Consider the following 17341-nt stretch of genomic DNA (forward strand, 5'->3'; position numbering starts at 1 on the left):
GAGCTGCATAAATTCCAGAATCGGATTCCGGCTCCGATATCAAAAAGTCAATCCCGTGGTCAAACTTGGAAACTTTAGACTTTAAATTGCTAGTTCCGTTAAATGGTCATAACTTGAGCTAGGGACCTCCAAATTAAATTCCGGGCATACGTCTAAGTCCCAAATCACAATACGGAGCTACTGAATCTGTCAAAACACTCATCCGGGTCCATTTGCTAAAACTGTTGACCAAAGTCAACTCAGTTGAGTTTTAAAGCTCTATTTCACATTTTAATCCATTTTTCACATAAAAAAGTTTTGGAAAATTATATGGACTGCGCACGCAAGTCGAGGAATGATAAATGGTGCTTTTCGAGGTCTTAGAACATAGAATTACTTATTAAATTTAAAGATGACATCTTGGGTCATCACATTCTCCACCTCTAAAACAAACGTTTGTCCTCGAACGGAGTTAGAAAAAGTACCTGAGCTGGAGAAAAGGTGTGGATATTTACTCCGCATGTACGACTCGGACTCCCAGGTAGATGCCTCTACCGGCTGACCTCTCCATTGCACTCGAGCTGAAGGATAACTCTTAGACCTCAACTGTCGGACCTGCCGGGCTAGAATAGCCACCAGCTCCTCCTCGTAAGTCAAATCTCTGTCCAATTGGACTGAGCTGAAATCTAACACATGGGACGGATCACCATGATATTTCCGAAGCATAGACATATGGAACACCGGATGAACCGCTGATAAACTAGGTGGTAATGCAAGCATGTAGGCTACTTCACCCACCCTTTCAAGAATTTCAAAGGGTCCGATATACCTAGGGCTCAACTTGCCCTTCTTTCCGAACCTCATTACACCTTTCATAGGTGAAACTCAGAGCAATATTCTTTCTCCAACCATGAATGCAATATCACGAACTTTACGGTCAGCATAATGCTTTTGCTTAGACTGAGCTGTGCGAAGTCGATCCTGAATAATCTTGACCTTATCCAAGGAATCCTGCACCAAATCGGTACCCAACAACCGAGCCTCTCCCGGTTCAAACCAACCACTGGCGATCGGCATCGCCTTCCGTATAATGCCTCATATGGAGCCATATGAATGCTCGACTGATAGCTATTATTATAAAAAAAACTCCGCAAGTGGCAAGAAATAATCCCATGAACCCCCAAAGTCTATAACACAAGCGCGGAGCATATCTTCCAATATCTGAATAGTGCGCTCTGACTATCCGTCTGTCTGTGGATGAAATACTGTACTCAACTCCACCTGCGTGTCGCGTGCCTAACTCACATTGTACAACCCTCCAAAAATGTGAGGTAAATTGCGTACCTCGATCTGAAATAATAGACACGGGCACACCGTGAAGGCGGACAATCTCAGGAATGTAAATTTCAGCTAACCTCTCTAAAGAATAGGTAACTGCCACTGGAATGAAATGTGCTGACTTGGTCAACCTGTCCACAATGAACCAAACTGCGTCAAATTTTCTCTGCATCAAATGGTGCTTTTCGAGGTCTTAGAACACAGAATTACTTATTAAATTTAAATATGACATCTTGGGCCATCACACTACATCAGGTCCTCAAATTTCATCGAGAGGAGTCAAAACAGTGTACAGAGAACAAGCATCCGCAAGAGAAATGTTCGCCATCGAGGAAGCGAAACCAATATCCTCACCTTCACCAGTAAAGGGATCGGACTCAGAAGGGGAACGAGATACCAAATAGCAATCACAGACATCGGCCTTGACCCAACCAAATAACCAAAAGATCGAAGAAAATGATTATCAAAGGATCTCTCGATCCTTCGTGATTCCCGATGACTCCGACGCCACCAAATAAACGATTGAGGAACTGGAGCAAGTCACACTAATCGAACACTGGCCCGAACGGAAGGTATAATTGGGAATGGGGTTGAGCCCCAAACTCAGGAAGAAACTTATTCAATTTCTTATCGATAACATTGATTGCTTTGCCTGGTCCCATTTAGATATAACATGGATCCCACCGTACATAACAACGCATCGGCTAAGCTTGGACCCTAGGTTCATACCGGTAAAGCAAAAGAGAAGACCCCAGTCCGAGGTAAACCACGCATTCATAAAGGACGAGGTAACCAAACTTCTCAAGATAGGGTCCATTCGGGAGGTGAAATATCCCGAATGGTTAGCCAATGTAGTTGTAGTGCCTAAAAAAGGGAACAAACATAGAATGTGTGTGGACTATAAGGATTTGAACAAAGCATACCCCAAAGATTCTTTTCCGCTGCCCAACATCAATCGCATGATCGATGCCACGGCCGGCCACGAGATCCTCACTTTTCTCGATGCCTATTCCGGGTATAATCAAATCCAGATGATCCCGGAAGACCAGGAAAAAACTTCATTTGTCACCAAATATGGAACATATTGTTATAATGTGATGCCCTTCGGGCTAAAAAATACAGTGGCTACTTACCAACGCCTAGTAAATAAAATGTTCGAAGAACAAATAGGTAAATCAATGGAAGTTTATATTGATGACATACTATTTAAGTCCCTGCACGCAAAGGACCATTTGACCCATTTGCAGGAAATGTTCGAGATTTTGAGGAAATACAACATGAAGCTCAACCCCAAAAAATACGCTTTTGGGGTCGGTTCGGGCAAGTTCCTCGGCTTAATGGTGTCAAATCGGGGAATCGAGATTAACCCCGATAAAATCAAGGCCATCAAAGACATCACCATCATGGATAACGTGAAAGCTGTACAAAGGCTAACGGGACGGATTGCAGCCTTAAGCAAATTCATTTCGAGATCATCAGATCAAAGTCATAAATTTTTTTCTCTATTCAAAAAGAAGAACGATTTCGCTTGGACCCCCGGAATGCTAACAGGCATTAGAGGAACTAAAACGATATCTATCAAGCCCACCACTACTTCACACTCCAAAAACAGATGAAAAACTCTGCTTGTACTTGGTAGTATCGGAAATCGCAGTAAGCGGTGTCCTAGTTCGGGAAGAGCAAGGTACCCAATTTCCCATTTATTATATAAGTCGGACCTTAGGAGAAGAAGAAACTAGATATCCGCACCTAGAAAAACTGGCACTTGCACTGATAAGCGCCTCTAAAAAGTTAAGACCGTACTTTCAATGTCACCCCATATGTGTATTAACCACCTACCCGCTTCGTAATATTTTGCACAAGCCCGAACTATCAGGCCGATTGGCTAAATGGGTCGTCGAACTCAGTGGATACGATATCGAATATCAACCCCGTATGGCCATCAAGTCTCAAATTTTAGCAGACTCCGTGGCTGATTTCACGCCAACCCCCGTACCCAAAGTCGAAAAAGAACTCATGTTGAAATCGGGTACGTCATCGGGGGTATGGACCCTTTTTACGGACGGGGCTTCGAACATGAAGGGGTCCGGGCTAGGCATAGTTTTAAAGCCACCCACGAGGCCGAGTATGAGGCCATGATTGCAGGTCTCGAGCTAGCTAAAAACATGGGAGCAGAAGTCATTGAAGCCAAATGTGACTCTTTGTTGGTGGTAAGTCAAGTAAACAAAATCTTCGAAGTTCGAGAAGATAGAATGCAAAGGTATTTGGACAAACTACGTGTCACTTTGCACCATTTCAAACAATGGACTTTACAGCATGTTCCACGAGAGCAAAACAGTGAGGCTGATGCACTTGCGAATTTGGGATCGTCGATCGAGGAAGGTGACTTGAGCTCGGGGACTGTCATTCAACTCTCGAGATCCGTGATCGAAGAAGGTCACACCGAGATAAATTCTACGAGCTTAACATGGGATTGGAGAAATAAGTATATTGAATACTTAAAGAGCAGAAAGCTCCCATCGGACCCTAAAGATTCAAGGGCCCTACGGACTAAAGCTGCTCGATTCACGTTGGATTCAGATGGAACGCTATACCGTAGGACATTCGATGGACCATTGGCAGTATACTTGGGTCCAGGAGATACCGATTACATCCTACGTGAGGTACAAGTGGGCACTTGTGGGAATCACTCCGGTGCCGATCCATTAGTCCGAAAAATAATCATAGCAGGGTATTATTGGATCGATATGGGCAAAGATGCGAAGGAATTTGTTCGAAAATGTGACAAATGTCAAAGGTTTGCACCAATGATCCATCAACCTGGAGAGCAACTTCACTCGGCCCTCTACCACCGACCCCAGGTAAAGCTAAATTTATTTTATTTATGACTGACTATTTCTCTAAATGGGTTGAAGCGTAGGCGTTCGAGAAAGTAAGAGATAGAGAAGTTATAGACTTTATCTGGGATCATATCGTATGTCGATTCGGGATACCCGCTGAAATAGTATGTGACAATGGGAAACAATTTGTTGGCAGTAAAGTGATGAAATTCTTAGAAGATCACAAAATAAGAAGGATATTATCAACACCGTATCACCCCAGTAGGAACGGACAGGACGAATCAACGAACAAAACTATCATTCAAAACCTAAAGAAGAGGTTGAATGACGCTAAAGGAAAGTGGATAGAAATCCTACCCGAAGTCCTTTGGTCATATCGAACAACGTCAAAATCTAGTACGGGAGCAACCCCGTTCTCCTTAGTATATGGCTCTGAAGCATTGATACCAGTCGAAGTCGGCGAACCCAGTGCCAGATTTTGATACACAATAGAAGAATCAAATAATGAGGCTATGAACACTAGCCTCGAATTATCGGACGAAAAACAAGAAGCTGCTCTGGTCCAATTGGCCGCCCAAAAGCAACGAATTGAAAGTAACTATAATCGAAAAACCAAGCTCCGCCATTTTAAGCCTGGGGACTTAGTGCTAAGGAAAGTCACCCTCAATACCCGAAATCCGAACGAAGGAAAACTAGGACCAAACTGGGAAGGACCATATCAGGTTCTCGAGAACGTCGGAAAGGGATCACACAAGCTCGGCATTATAAATGGCAAAAAACTATCAAGCAATTGGAATGTGTCACATCTAAAACGATACTACTGCTAAGGTACGACCCTTCCATATTCATTTACATTTCAAAACTGACCCCTGCAGAAGTCCGATCAGGAGCTAAGATGGATCCTTCAATACGAAGCCTTAGATCTGAAAAGCACGCGTTGCACTCTTTTTCCCTTAGACCGATTTTATCCCAAATGGGTTTTTCGGCAAGGTTTTTAATGAGACAACCAATGATTGTGCTGCACTTACAATAGTATCTGAGGCCTCTTTACAATCGACCTCAAATACTGGGGGGGCATTAGCCCTCACAACAACGGGGTTCCAATAGGAAAAATTGTAAGAGCCAAATGGTCAAAACGAACCATGCTCGTGTAGTTGGCCCAAACCCAGACGCGAAACATGAACACATGTATAGTGACTTGCAAAGAAAGTTCTCCTCTTTATCGACATCTTATATCCAAGAAATATTCATCTATTTGGAGATTTATTACGCAAATAGAATTAAGATAAACTCGACCACTAAGCCTAAGGGCTACATTTATTTTGAGTTCGAGCAAGCACTCACTCGACCGTTATGCCTACGGGCTACATTACTTCGAGTTTAAATCATTCACTCGACTAAGCCTATGGTCTACTTTTATGTCGAGTTCGAGCAAACACTCACTCGACCATTACGCCTACGGGCTACATTACTTCGAGTTCGAATCATTCACTCGACTAAGCCTACGAGCTACTTTTATTTCGAGTTCGAGCAAACACTCACTCGACCATTACGCCTACGGGCTACATTACTTCGAGTTCGAATCATTCACTCGACTAAGACTACGGGCTACTTTTATTTCAAGTTCGAGCAAGCACTCACTCGACCATTACGCCTACGGGCTACATTACTTCGAGTTCGAATCATTCACTCGACTACTAAGCCTACGGGCTACTTTTATTTCGAGTTCAAGCAAACACTCACTCGACCATTACACCTACAGGCTACATTACTTTGAGTTTGAATCATTCACTTGACTAAGCCTACGGGCTACTTTTATTTCGAGTTTGAACAAGTACTCACTCGACCATTATGTCTACGGGCTACATTACTTCGAGTTTGAATCATTCACTCGACTACTACGCCTACGGGCTACTTTTATTTCGTGTTCGAGTAAGCACTCACTCGACCATTATGCCTACGGGCTATATTTCTTCGATCTCGAATCATTGACTCAACTAATAAGCCTAAGGGCTACATCACGTCAAGTTTGAGTAAGCGCTCGCTCGGTTACAGAGGCTACGAAGTCCAAATTTGATTAATTTGTTTAAATCCTTATGAAAACATTCATAAGGCATGAATAAAGTCTTCACAAGACAGGAAACAAAATAGAAGCAAGTAGGCAAAAAAGGGGTATTTTTATACAAAATTGTTTACATGATTGATTACAACATAAAAATTAAGGACTAAGCTTCCTGATCATCCCCAGGAGCGGTCTCTTCTCTATCGGGCTCCCCCCGTTCTCGGATCCGCTCTTACTCTCGTCGTCATCATCATTGTCATCACCATCGCCATCGAAAACCAAGGCTTCAACATCGGCTTCGAGTTCTTTGGCCCTTTTTATCTCTTCAGCGAGGTCGAAACCACGAGCATGGATCTCCTCGAGGGTTTCCCTCCGAGATCGGCACTTAGCAAGTTCAGCGGCCCAATGTGCTCGAGTATCGGCGGTCTCGGCTGCCTCTCTTGCTTGGACCTGGGCAGCTTCAGCATCGGCCTGATAGATGGCCACGAGTGCATCCGCATCGGCCTTGCCTTTTCGGCATCAAATTCAGCCTTAGCGAGTACAGAGGCCAACCGAGCCTCGAGCTCCTCTATTCTTCTTGCTTGAACCAGGCCTTTTTCCTTCATTCTCTGAAGTTAAGTTTCGGCCGATGATAACTGGGCTCGAGCAGTTTCTTTCTCTACAGCAAAGCGGTCCATACCTTCTTTCCACTGCAAAGACTCCGCTTTTATCACGTCGACCTCCTCACGAAGCTTCCCGATCATCTCAATTTTTTGCTGCAACTATGAGACCGAAAAATTAGCCATCGTTCCGGTATCAAGCCCATAGGCTTTTAAAAGTATCATTACATGCTCAGACAGACCGGTCTGATCTCGGTAAGCCTTGGCCAACTCAGATCGGAGGTCTTTTATTTCCTCTTCCTCTTGCCCTAAGAGAAGTTTTAGGGAGTTCCTCTCCTCAGTAACCCGTTGAAGGTCGGCCTCGTATCGACACAGCTCGTTTCGGGACCGAGAACATGCTTCTCAATGAACTGCTGCTGCCTGCAAATAAACAAGAAATGAAGTTAGAAACGAAAAGTAAACATAAAGGTAGTACAGACAAAATAATTTTAAGGCTTACCTGATTCAAAGCCTGGTGCACCCCGTGAAAAAGATTGATTCATCACTAGTACCGGCAACGTCCTCGATACCGGTAAACATGTCACGAAAGGGATCCTCTCCATCATGAGGCCTGTCTAGATCGTGGGCCCCCAAAGCTTGGGCTTCCCTAATCACCCCTGTGGAAAAAGCGGGGAAGGTGGGCGAATCTTTGATTGTTGCTGCCCCAAATGAATCACTTGGAGCATTCTCTTTGGTTCGAAGGGATTCAAGAGGGGCCCCTTCAGACATATCCCCCATCCGTTGGCTCCGATGGGATGCGTCTTCGATCTCCGATAATTCAGGGATTCCGCCCGAATCTTTCTCCGTTGTATCCTCAGTTCGAGGCGGAGCCTCATGAAGCATTATCGATCTAGCTGCTGATGGGGCATCGGTGGTTCTCTTCGTTCGGGCCGCCAGTGCGGACCCATCATTTTCTTCTTCTTCTTCTTCTTCTTCTTCTTCTTCTTCTTCTTCTTCTTCTTCTTCTTCTTCTTCTTCTTTGTCTTCATCCCTTAGACGCAGAACTGATTCCACGGTCAAAGGAATGGAATTCTTGTTCGGCTTACGAGCCGTCCTCTTCTTCGGTTTTGGATATTCGGGAACAGAGGCTCTTTTCCTTTTATTTTCCTTCACCAGCTTTGGGGCGGAGGCCAAAGTTTCTTCCTCATTGGAAAAGGGCCTCAAAACCGCATCTTTGCCCAAACCTACATATAAAAAATTTTATTAAAATATTTGGAAAGCATCTCGTTCGAATTATCAAAGAGTACGAGAAAAGGGCTCACCATGATTTTTGGCCTCCCACCGACCCTTTGACAAATCACACCATGAGCGCTCGGTGTATGTGGAGGTCGAAACAAGAGCTCATACCCAGTTCTTGAGATCGGGAACTGCTTCGGGCATCCAGGGAACCGCTGCATAACAAAAAGAAGAGTATCGATGAGAAAAGAAATGAAAGAACAGGAAGTAACAGCAGGATCACACTTACGTTTCATATTCCACTCCTCGGGAAAGGGCATCTTTTCGGTCGGAATTAGGTCCGAAGTCCTCACCCGAACGAACCTGCTCATCCAGTCCTGATCCTTGTCCTCATTCGAGAACAGAGCCTTGGTAGCCTGACGCTGAAGTTTTATTAACCCTTCTCGAAAAAGTCGAGGACGGTACAATCGGATAAGATGGTCGAGGGTGAACGGCATCCCCTCGATTTTGTTCACAAAGTATCGGATTAAGATAACGATCCGCCAAAAAGAAGGATGGACCTGGCCTAGGGTTATTTGCTATTGACAACAGAAGTCAATAATAATGGAATCGGGGGGATCTAACATGAAAGGGTAAGTATACACATTCAAAAACCCTTTCATGTAAGTGGTGATATCTTCGTCAGAAGTAGGAATTATTATTTCTTTTTTATCCCAATTGAAATCTTTCTTTAGCTGTTTGAGGTGCTTCTCGGTTATCGAACACATGTACCTCGATACTGGCTCGTATCGGCCAGGGACCGATGAGCCTTTATCGACCTTAAAATCAGAAGTAAGAACACACGACCCGGGAACGCACTCCTCAGGCCGTGGTTCTGCCGATGTCTCATCGGCGGCACACTGTGAAGATGAAGCCTTCTCTTTCTGAGAAACGGTTTGTGATATTTTTGCCATTTTTGAACTCAAAGGTGAGGAATAGAAGAAAGTGACGAAGATTTGGTAAAATTGAAGAGGGGCTTTTTGCAAAGACAAATCACAGATTTGCGGGCAAGTCAGAGAATACGAAAAGGGACTTGGAAAATTTGGAAGATTGGAGATGTAAAAGTGGTAAATGATGAAAGGAAGGGTTATTTATAGGTTTAAGCGATGGCAGTTTAGTATCAGCGGTGGCCGACCACCGTCTGACATGCATTAAATGCCTTGAAAGACTAAATCGATGGGACAATTATCACGTGCATCATGATCAAGCCCGATGGAAATGTCAGTTTATAATCCGATCGAGCCGTTGAAAAATCATATCGTTTCTCACCATATTCTTCCTGAGAAACAAGGGGACTATCTGTATACGATCGAAATAGATTTTGGCCTTCATACGTCTGATCGAGTTTGAAAGATAAGCGATCGAAGTGAGACTTCGAGATGGGTTTCGAAAATGGTACAAACAAGCTTCGAATCTGAGGGGCCGATCAATGTCGAGTTCGAAATCATTATCAAACTTGAATCCAAATTGAACTATGATGAAAAGTAAAGCTATCAAGCTTATGATCCGTAGACCGACCAACATTGACTCCGAATCAATTCAAGGGTCCGAGTCAGAATTGAGCTTAAGCCAAGATCGAGAGCTCGAGTCTGGATCGAGCTCAAGCCAAGATCGAGAGCTCGAGTCAAGAGCGAGCTCACAGACAAAAGCCGTTGCAATCCCACTAGAGGAGAGAATCTTGGCAGGAATTGAGAAAAAATTAATTTATCATGGACTTCCCATTGAGTATCTTTAATTATATTTAAAGTAAGATCCCTCTACTATAAAGGCAGAGGGTTATCATTTCTGTAAGGGCGGTTTTTGGGATAGAGCTCACATTATAATTCAAGCACCATATCCTCTTATATTCAAGAGTTACTATTTTAAGCCTAAAAAACTGATCCATCTTGCTTAGTCCTAAAAATTGTCTTCTTTACAACTTTGTCTATTTTACATTCTTTGTAGTCCATATTTGATATTCCCTTTTATCCTTACGATTTGTATTAAACTTTATCACATATCCTTAGAACTACGTATAAATTCAACTCTATCCGATTTTTTGGGTAAACAGTGATATAGTAGCCGAATTGTGCATGGTCATTATTCCTTTAGCAAGAGCATTTCAGAAATCCATACCTTAGTTAAAAAAATCATGCTCAAAAGCCCGTAGTTCAGATTCAAAATCAATAACCCATGCATAAGGTACCTCATATTTCTATTATATATAAAAAGCAAAGATGGTCGACATACCTGCCACCGTCTTTGCCTTTTTAGTGGAAATAATAATAATAATGGCATCTTTGCCTTTTTAGTAGAAATAAAAAATAAAAGTATTTCTACAAACCTACAATATTCTAGAATTCTCCTCCACTTTCATCTGCTTTTTTATCCAACCAAACCCAATATCCTAGAACTCTCCAACAGTTTCTTTTATACATTTATTTACTTCCAGTCAGTATATTTTGAAGGATTTGTGTGGGTTTAATTCATCTTCTCCACTAGATCAGTAACTTTTCTTTAATCTTCTTCCACTTCTTTTCAAAAAAATAAAATGATTTCATGTTGAATGAGTGTTCCAACTTCAGATCTGATTTTCTTCCACTTTTTCCCCTCAATTATTTTCCCAAGCCTACTACCATTTCCAAATTTCATGTCTGAAATATATGGATCATTGTATTTGAAAGAGATTATTTATGTCAAACTATCTCCCCAATGTTCTTTGGCTTAATCCTTTTTCTTCTGTTATTTTTGTATGATCTTTATTTATGTTTTGAATTTGAGTATTAATAATATGTCTACTATATAGAAAAGGCAAAGATGGTAGAAATTCGAAAAAATAAAAGTATGAGGGAAATGCTAAAATGAGAGAAAAAAAAAAGATTTTTCTAAAAACTTTTGTATTAAAGATCCAAAGAAGAGAGTTTTAACCAAAAGAGAGAAAAAAGGACTCAATAACAACTGGGGGTGGTGGGGGGAACTACTTTTACTATGGTGGACCTTGTAGAAATCCTAATTGTCCATGACCATGATTCTAAGTATTTCTAATTAATTTTTTTACTCTTTTGATGTAGTAAAATTGGTAATGTAGACATTGAGTCCTTTGTATGGTCATTGTTTTAATCTTTGTAAAACTTTTATTTTTTAGGGGCTAAGTTAGTGCAGGCAAATATGTATCATCTTTGGTCTTTGTATGAAAAGTTTTTCACCTTTCTTTTTAGGCCACCAGCCTCTACATAAAAATGTTGTTGGGAACAGAATGGAGGGGTGAAGTTTCTTAGAATAAAAAGAAATAATCCCCCTTTAGATGTAACATTTTGTTTGTTCCTGTCTTAGGAGTCATATGTTTATCAATAGAGGAGATTCATATATTGTAATTTTCCCTTTTAGTATTAGTGATATTTAGTGATGTTGAGGGGTGAAGTTTCTTAGAATAAAAGAAATAATCTCCCTTTTAGATGTAACATTGTAGTTGTTTGTTTTCTCATGTTTTAGGAGCCATATGTTTATCAATAGAGGAGATTCATATGTTGTGGTTTTCCTTTTTAGTATTAGTGATTTTTGGAAAGCATGAAAACTTCTCATGGTAAACATCTAAAAAATTAAGTTAATTCTCACAAGAAATCAAAGGTATAAGGGAAATACGAATATGGAAGGAAAAAAAAAGACTTTTCTAAAAACTTCTATATTAGAGATCCAAAGAAGAGAGTGTTCTTTGCAGGCCGCCTCGTTGTTCCTCTCTTCTTTCTTTTTACTATCTTCTTTTACATAGTTACATGAGATTTTTTACTTCAGTTCTTTATAATTAATGTTTCTTTGTCATCATTCTTCTATGTAATATATTCAAATGTATTTGTTAGTGTTAGTTCATCAGAAAATAGCTGGCTTAAGAAAGTCATTGTTGATAATTCTTTAACGTATTCATCGGCTAATTGTTGCTATGACTTCTTTGAACAAAAGCTGTTGGCTACATCTGATGAGTCCATACCTATACACTAATTTATTTTCTCATTAGCCGGTAAATAAAATATTTTTTTTCACTCAGCATATAGAAACCACTTATACGAGATCATTATTGACAGTTTCCTATTTTGGTTTGTTTTGTTTTAATTACAGGTTTCGATCTTTGTTGTGTTGTAATAGATGTTTGTTCGTGCGTTTTAGTGGCAAATCACTGGTAGTAAGTACTGCTCTTTTGCTGGATTTAATTTTTTTCACTTACCTTTTTCGTATTAAGGAGGTGTTGGCAAAGTTGTTCATTTTTGAAAAACCATTTGCTCTGTCTATCTAAATCGTTTGACATTTATTTACCTTTATTATTTTTGATGAGTAAAATATTTATTTATTTTATTCATTTCAGATCGTCTCAATCATACTTTAACTCTTTTTTATTACAAGGTAATATATTCTATCCAAAATTAGTTATGTAGCTATGCATATAATAGAAATATCTTTACCTGAGATGCTTTACTTTGCGGTATATGCCAATACAATTTAACTTACATACCTTGTACGCCTATCATTCATCGATGATAAACATATAGCTAAAATTATAATTTTTTTCCTTTTTTAAGCACTGGTCATTAGAAAAATATTCAGGCAATAGAAAAGTTGCCTTAATGGCGGATAGAAATCATGAAAATGATCAGACCTTTGAAAAAACACGTGATGACAAAAGGACCAGGAGACGCAAATTATATAGACTTATGCCACCTGATAAAAATCAAAAAAATAGCCCAATACATGTGTAGTTTCTACATACACCTGTTCTTGCATCTTTTAGCATTGTTTAATTTTCTCTTGCAAAGTTCTAGCAATTTTAATTGATGTACAACATATCTACTTAGTATTATTTGCTTTGTAATCTCAAATTAGAAGTGTATAAAGTAATAACTCTAAAATATTTCAATTATTAGTTTATGGATTGTTTCCTCGATTTTTAATTTTATAACTTTTTTACTAAATGTTTTGTTTTGTTTTAGGTGACAAAAACGATATAGATAAAAATGAAATTGCAACCAAGAATTATGAAAGAAAGAAGTTTGATTTCGTGTAGCCATCGATCTCTAGCTTCTAATATAAAGTTATAGTGTTTAAAATAGTGCCAGATTATTACTAGCACTAAGGCACCACAATAATGTGATCAGATTTTTGTATCTCATAGAGATACATATATAATACATGTGATAGAAGAGTACTCATGTATGGAAGTTTTTCTTGCAAAAGTAAATGTAAATACAGCCAAGGACTCTACAATAGGTCCCACACTACTTTGTTATGCTCTCCGGAAATATATATTTTATAATTGAAAGCAGTTCTTTTGTTGATTTGGAGTGTTGTGGCAGACCTATTTACCATTGTTGAACACATTTTTGTTGCCACTTCTAAATATTACAATTGACGCCTTTGCTGTTGTTTTGCGGTGTAGTTGAACCCACTTTTTGCTGCTATTTTTGGATGCGGTAAAAGTTATCTTGTTATCAAATTCAAAGCCGAAGCCGAAGCCGAAGCCGAGCCGAGCGACGACGATGGCGGCGCGATGCTTGCTTTCTTCTTAACTCTTTAAGAGCTACAAGAAGAGCAATTATATATATACCCACCAAAAATGTCTTCCTCTTCCAATATGGGACAATGTCTCATTGTCAAGAGGGGGAAACTTAAAATTTTACTCAAAATTTCATTTTCCCTCCATTTCCCATTCACCCTCATTTTAAGAATATTTCATCTTAAAAACAAAATCTCAACAATATGTTCCCATGCTTGTTAGTAATAATAGGTATGTAAATATAGGATAATGGTAGTATGTGTTATTAAGCTTCCCTTTCATCTTTAAAGAAGAGATAATGGCAGTATGTGTTATTAAGCTTTCCTCACATCTTTAAAACTTCTTTAGTAACAACTATCCATTCGGATAAATGGAAGTATAATAGATGTTTGCACATTTTAGCTGTGAATTACATACCTTTTTAAATATTGTCTATCTTTGCACATATGGTTGCAAACTTGTAATTGTGCTTGTTTGAAAAAGAAAGTTCATTTACTGAGCTGAGAACTTTAATCAGCAAAAGTTAAAGAGGACAACAATATTAACAATACCAAAAAAGCCAAACAAATCAACAAACAAAGGAGTCAGCAGCAAGACAACTTTCAAAGTGACAAATACAGCTTTATCTATTAATTAAATGATAATTTTTAAGTCATTCCATAAATCAAAAGTCCAATAAATACATATGTAGAATGCTTACTCCATTACTAATAAGTTAATCTTTGCCTCTAAAAAGATGGTATGACCTGATGCAGTTCTAAGATTAAAAATTAAAGACTAAGTTATTATGGAGACACGATAGTAAATCTAACAGTAGGAAAAAAAATGTAATACTTGGAGAATGAGTTAATTGAGTAATATGAGAGTTGGGGTAGTACCGTAGACATATAGTAATCAAGTAAACTTGCCTAATATCACAACAACAAAACTGGTTTTAGCCACATCCAAAAACAACAGCAAAATGCCTTCAACGGCATCCCAAAATAGTAACAAGATAACTTTTACCGCATCCAAAAATAGCAGCAAAAAGTGGGTTCAACTACACCGCAAATCCATTCGGATTTGGATTTGGATTTGGATTTGGATTTGGATTCTGCAAAATATAAGTTAACGTAATGAAACAACAATAAATTCGAGCCCACTGAATTCACAGTGTTTCCTTAAGGAATTTAATCCCCTCCTAGTACCCAAGGTAATGGATTATTTCCTCCCAGGATAGAACGAATAACATACTGGTGGAAAGAAGTATTTCATAACTTTTATTGACGATGGTACTCGATATTGCTATGTTTACTTACTGAATAGTAAAGATGAAGCAATAGACGCATTCAGGCAATACAAAAATGAAGTTGAAACGCAACTTAACAAGAAAGTGAAAATGATAAGAAGTGATAGGGGTGGTGAATATGAATCTCCTTTTGAAGAAATATGTTTAGAATATGGAATTATTCATCAAACAACAGCCCCTTACACGCCCCAATCTAATGGGATTGCGGAAAGAAAGAATCACACATTAAAGGAGATGATGAATGCGTTGTTGATAAGTTCTGGTTTGCCACAGAACTTGTGGGGGGAAGCCATTCTTACGGCTAATCAAATATTAAATCGAGTGCCCCATAGCAAAACACAATCCATTCCATATGAAAAATAGAAAGGAAGGAAGCCCAACTTGAATTACTTTAAAGTGTGGGGGTGTTTGGCAAAAGTGCAAGTTCCTAAACCCAAAAGGGTAAAGATAGGACCGAAAACCGTTGATTGTGTTTTCATAGGATATGCGACAAATAGTAAAGCATATCGATTTCTGGTTCATAAATCAGAAAATCCCGACATTCATAATAATACGGTTATAGAATCAGATAATGCTGAGTTTTTTAAAAATATATATCCGTATAAAAAGGAATGTGAGTCGTTTGGTGAAGGATCTAAACGACCTCGGGAAGAAACAAAAGAAAGTACATGTAATCAAGAGAATCCAAGACGTAGTAAACGTCAAAGAACGTCTACTTCATTTGGACCAGATTTTGTGACTTTCTTATTGGAGAATGAGCCTCAAACATTTAAAGAAGCTATGACTTCTTCGGAATCATTGTTTTGGAAAGAGGCAGTCAATAGTGAAATAGAATCCATATTGAACAACCATACATGGGAATTGGTTGATCTTCCTCCTGGAAATAAACCTTTGGGTTCTAAATGGATTTTTAAGAGAAAAATCAAAGATGATGGCACTATTGATAAATTCAAGGCAAGGCTCGTAGTCAAAGGGTATAGACAACGAGAAGGTCTAGACTACTTTGATACATACTCTCCAGTTACAAGAATTACGTCCATACGGATGTTAGTAAGCATTAGCTGCAGTGTATGGTCTTGAAATTCATCAAATGGATGTTAAGACTGCCTTCTTGAATGGAGAGTTGGAGGAAGAAATTTACATGGAACAACCTGAAGGGTTTGTGGTTCCAGGTAAAGAAAAGAAGGTATGTAGACTTGTTAAGTCTCTTTACGGACTAAAACAAGCACCCAAACAATGGCATGCGAAATTTGACCAAACAATGTTGTCAAATAGTTTTAAGATAAATGAATGTGATAAATGTGTGTACATTAAAAATGTTCCAAATCACATAGTCATTGTTTGCCTATATGTGGATGATATGCTGATAATGAGTAATGACATTGCCAACATAAATGCTACTAAGCGTATGCTCAATAGCAAGTTTGATATGAAAGACTTGGGAGTTGCTGATTTAATTCTGGGAATTAAGATCCATAAGACTCCTCAAGGTCTGGCATTGTCACAATCTCATTATATTAAGACAGTACTTGAAAAATTCAAGCACTTGGGCTTTAAAGTTGCAAAGACTCCAATTGACGTGAATCTTGCATTAGCAAAGAACAAAGGCCAAAGCATATCACAATTGGATTATACTCGTGTGTTGGGATGCTTAATGTATATCATGAATTATACACGACCAGATATAGCTTGTGCTATAAGTAAACTGAGTCGATATACGAGCAATCCAGGCCAATCTCATTGGATGGCAATGAAACGAGTTTTGGGATATTTAGAACATACCTAGAACTTTGAATTGCACTACAGTAATTTCCCTGCGGTGATTGAGGGATACTGTGATGCAAATTGGATCACCGGCTCAACTGATTCTAAGTCCATGAGTGGATATGTATTCACTATTGGTGGAGGAGCGGTATCTTGGAAGTCGTCCAAACAAACATGTATTGCCCGCTCTACAATGGAGGCTGAATTCATAGCCTTAGATAAAGCCGGTGAAGAAGCTGAATGGCTCCGAAATTTCTTGGAAGACATTCCATTTTGGCCCAAACCGTTGGCACCAATATGCATACATTGTGATAGTCAAGCGGCAATTGGAAGGGCTGGGAGCGTTATGTATAACGGTAAATCTCGTCATATACGACGAAGACATAAAACCGTTAGGCAATTACTCTCTAGAGGAATTATCACGATTGACTATGTAAAGTCAAGTGATAATGTGTCGGATCCACTTACAAAAGGCCTAACTAGAGAGGTAGTTGAGAAATCATCAAGGGGAATGGGGCTATGGCCGAGAACAAGTCATTGTGGCGGTAACTCTACCTAGAAGACTGGAGATCACAAGATCTAGGTTCAAGGAGATCAAACAAAGTCATTAATGACGGTTCAACATTGTCAAATAAAATTTTAGTCCGTTCTCGTGATGAGACAATGTTCAGTACCAAGGATAAAGCATTAAGGCTT

General features: G+C 39.4%; 1 long non-coding RNA gene across 1 annotated transcript; it reads left to right on the plus strand.

The window, feature by feature from the left end:
• The first annotated feature begins 10361 nt into the window (after positions 1 to 10361).
• On the plus strand, positions 10362 to 14002 carry LOC104111890 (uncharacterized). Its single transcript, XR_689833.4, has 3 exons — positions 10362 to 12228; positions 12409 to 12446; positions 13477 to 14002. It is a non-coding gene; the product is annotated as an uncharacterized lncRNA (long non-coding RNA).
• The last annotated feature ends 3339 nt before the right edge of the window (positions 14003 to 17341 follow it).

The sequence above is a fragment of the Nicotiana tomentosiformis genome, chromosome 10 (assembly GCF_000390325.3).
Source record: "Nicotiana tomentosiformis chromosome 10, ASM39032v3, whole genome shotgun sequence".
In the NCBI taxonomy this organism is placed as follows: domain Eukaryota; kingdom Viridiplantae; phylum Streptophyta; class Magnoliopsida; order Solanales; family Solanaceae; genus Nicotiana; species Nicotiana tomentosiformis.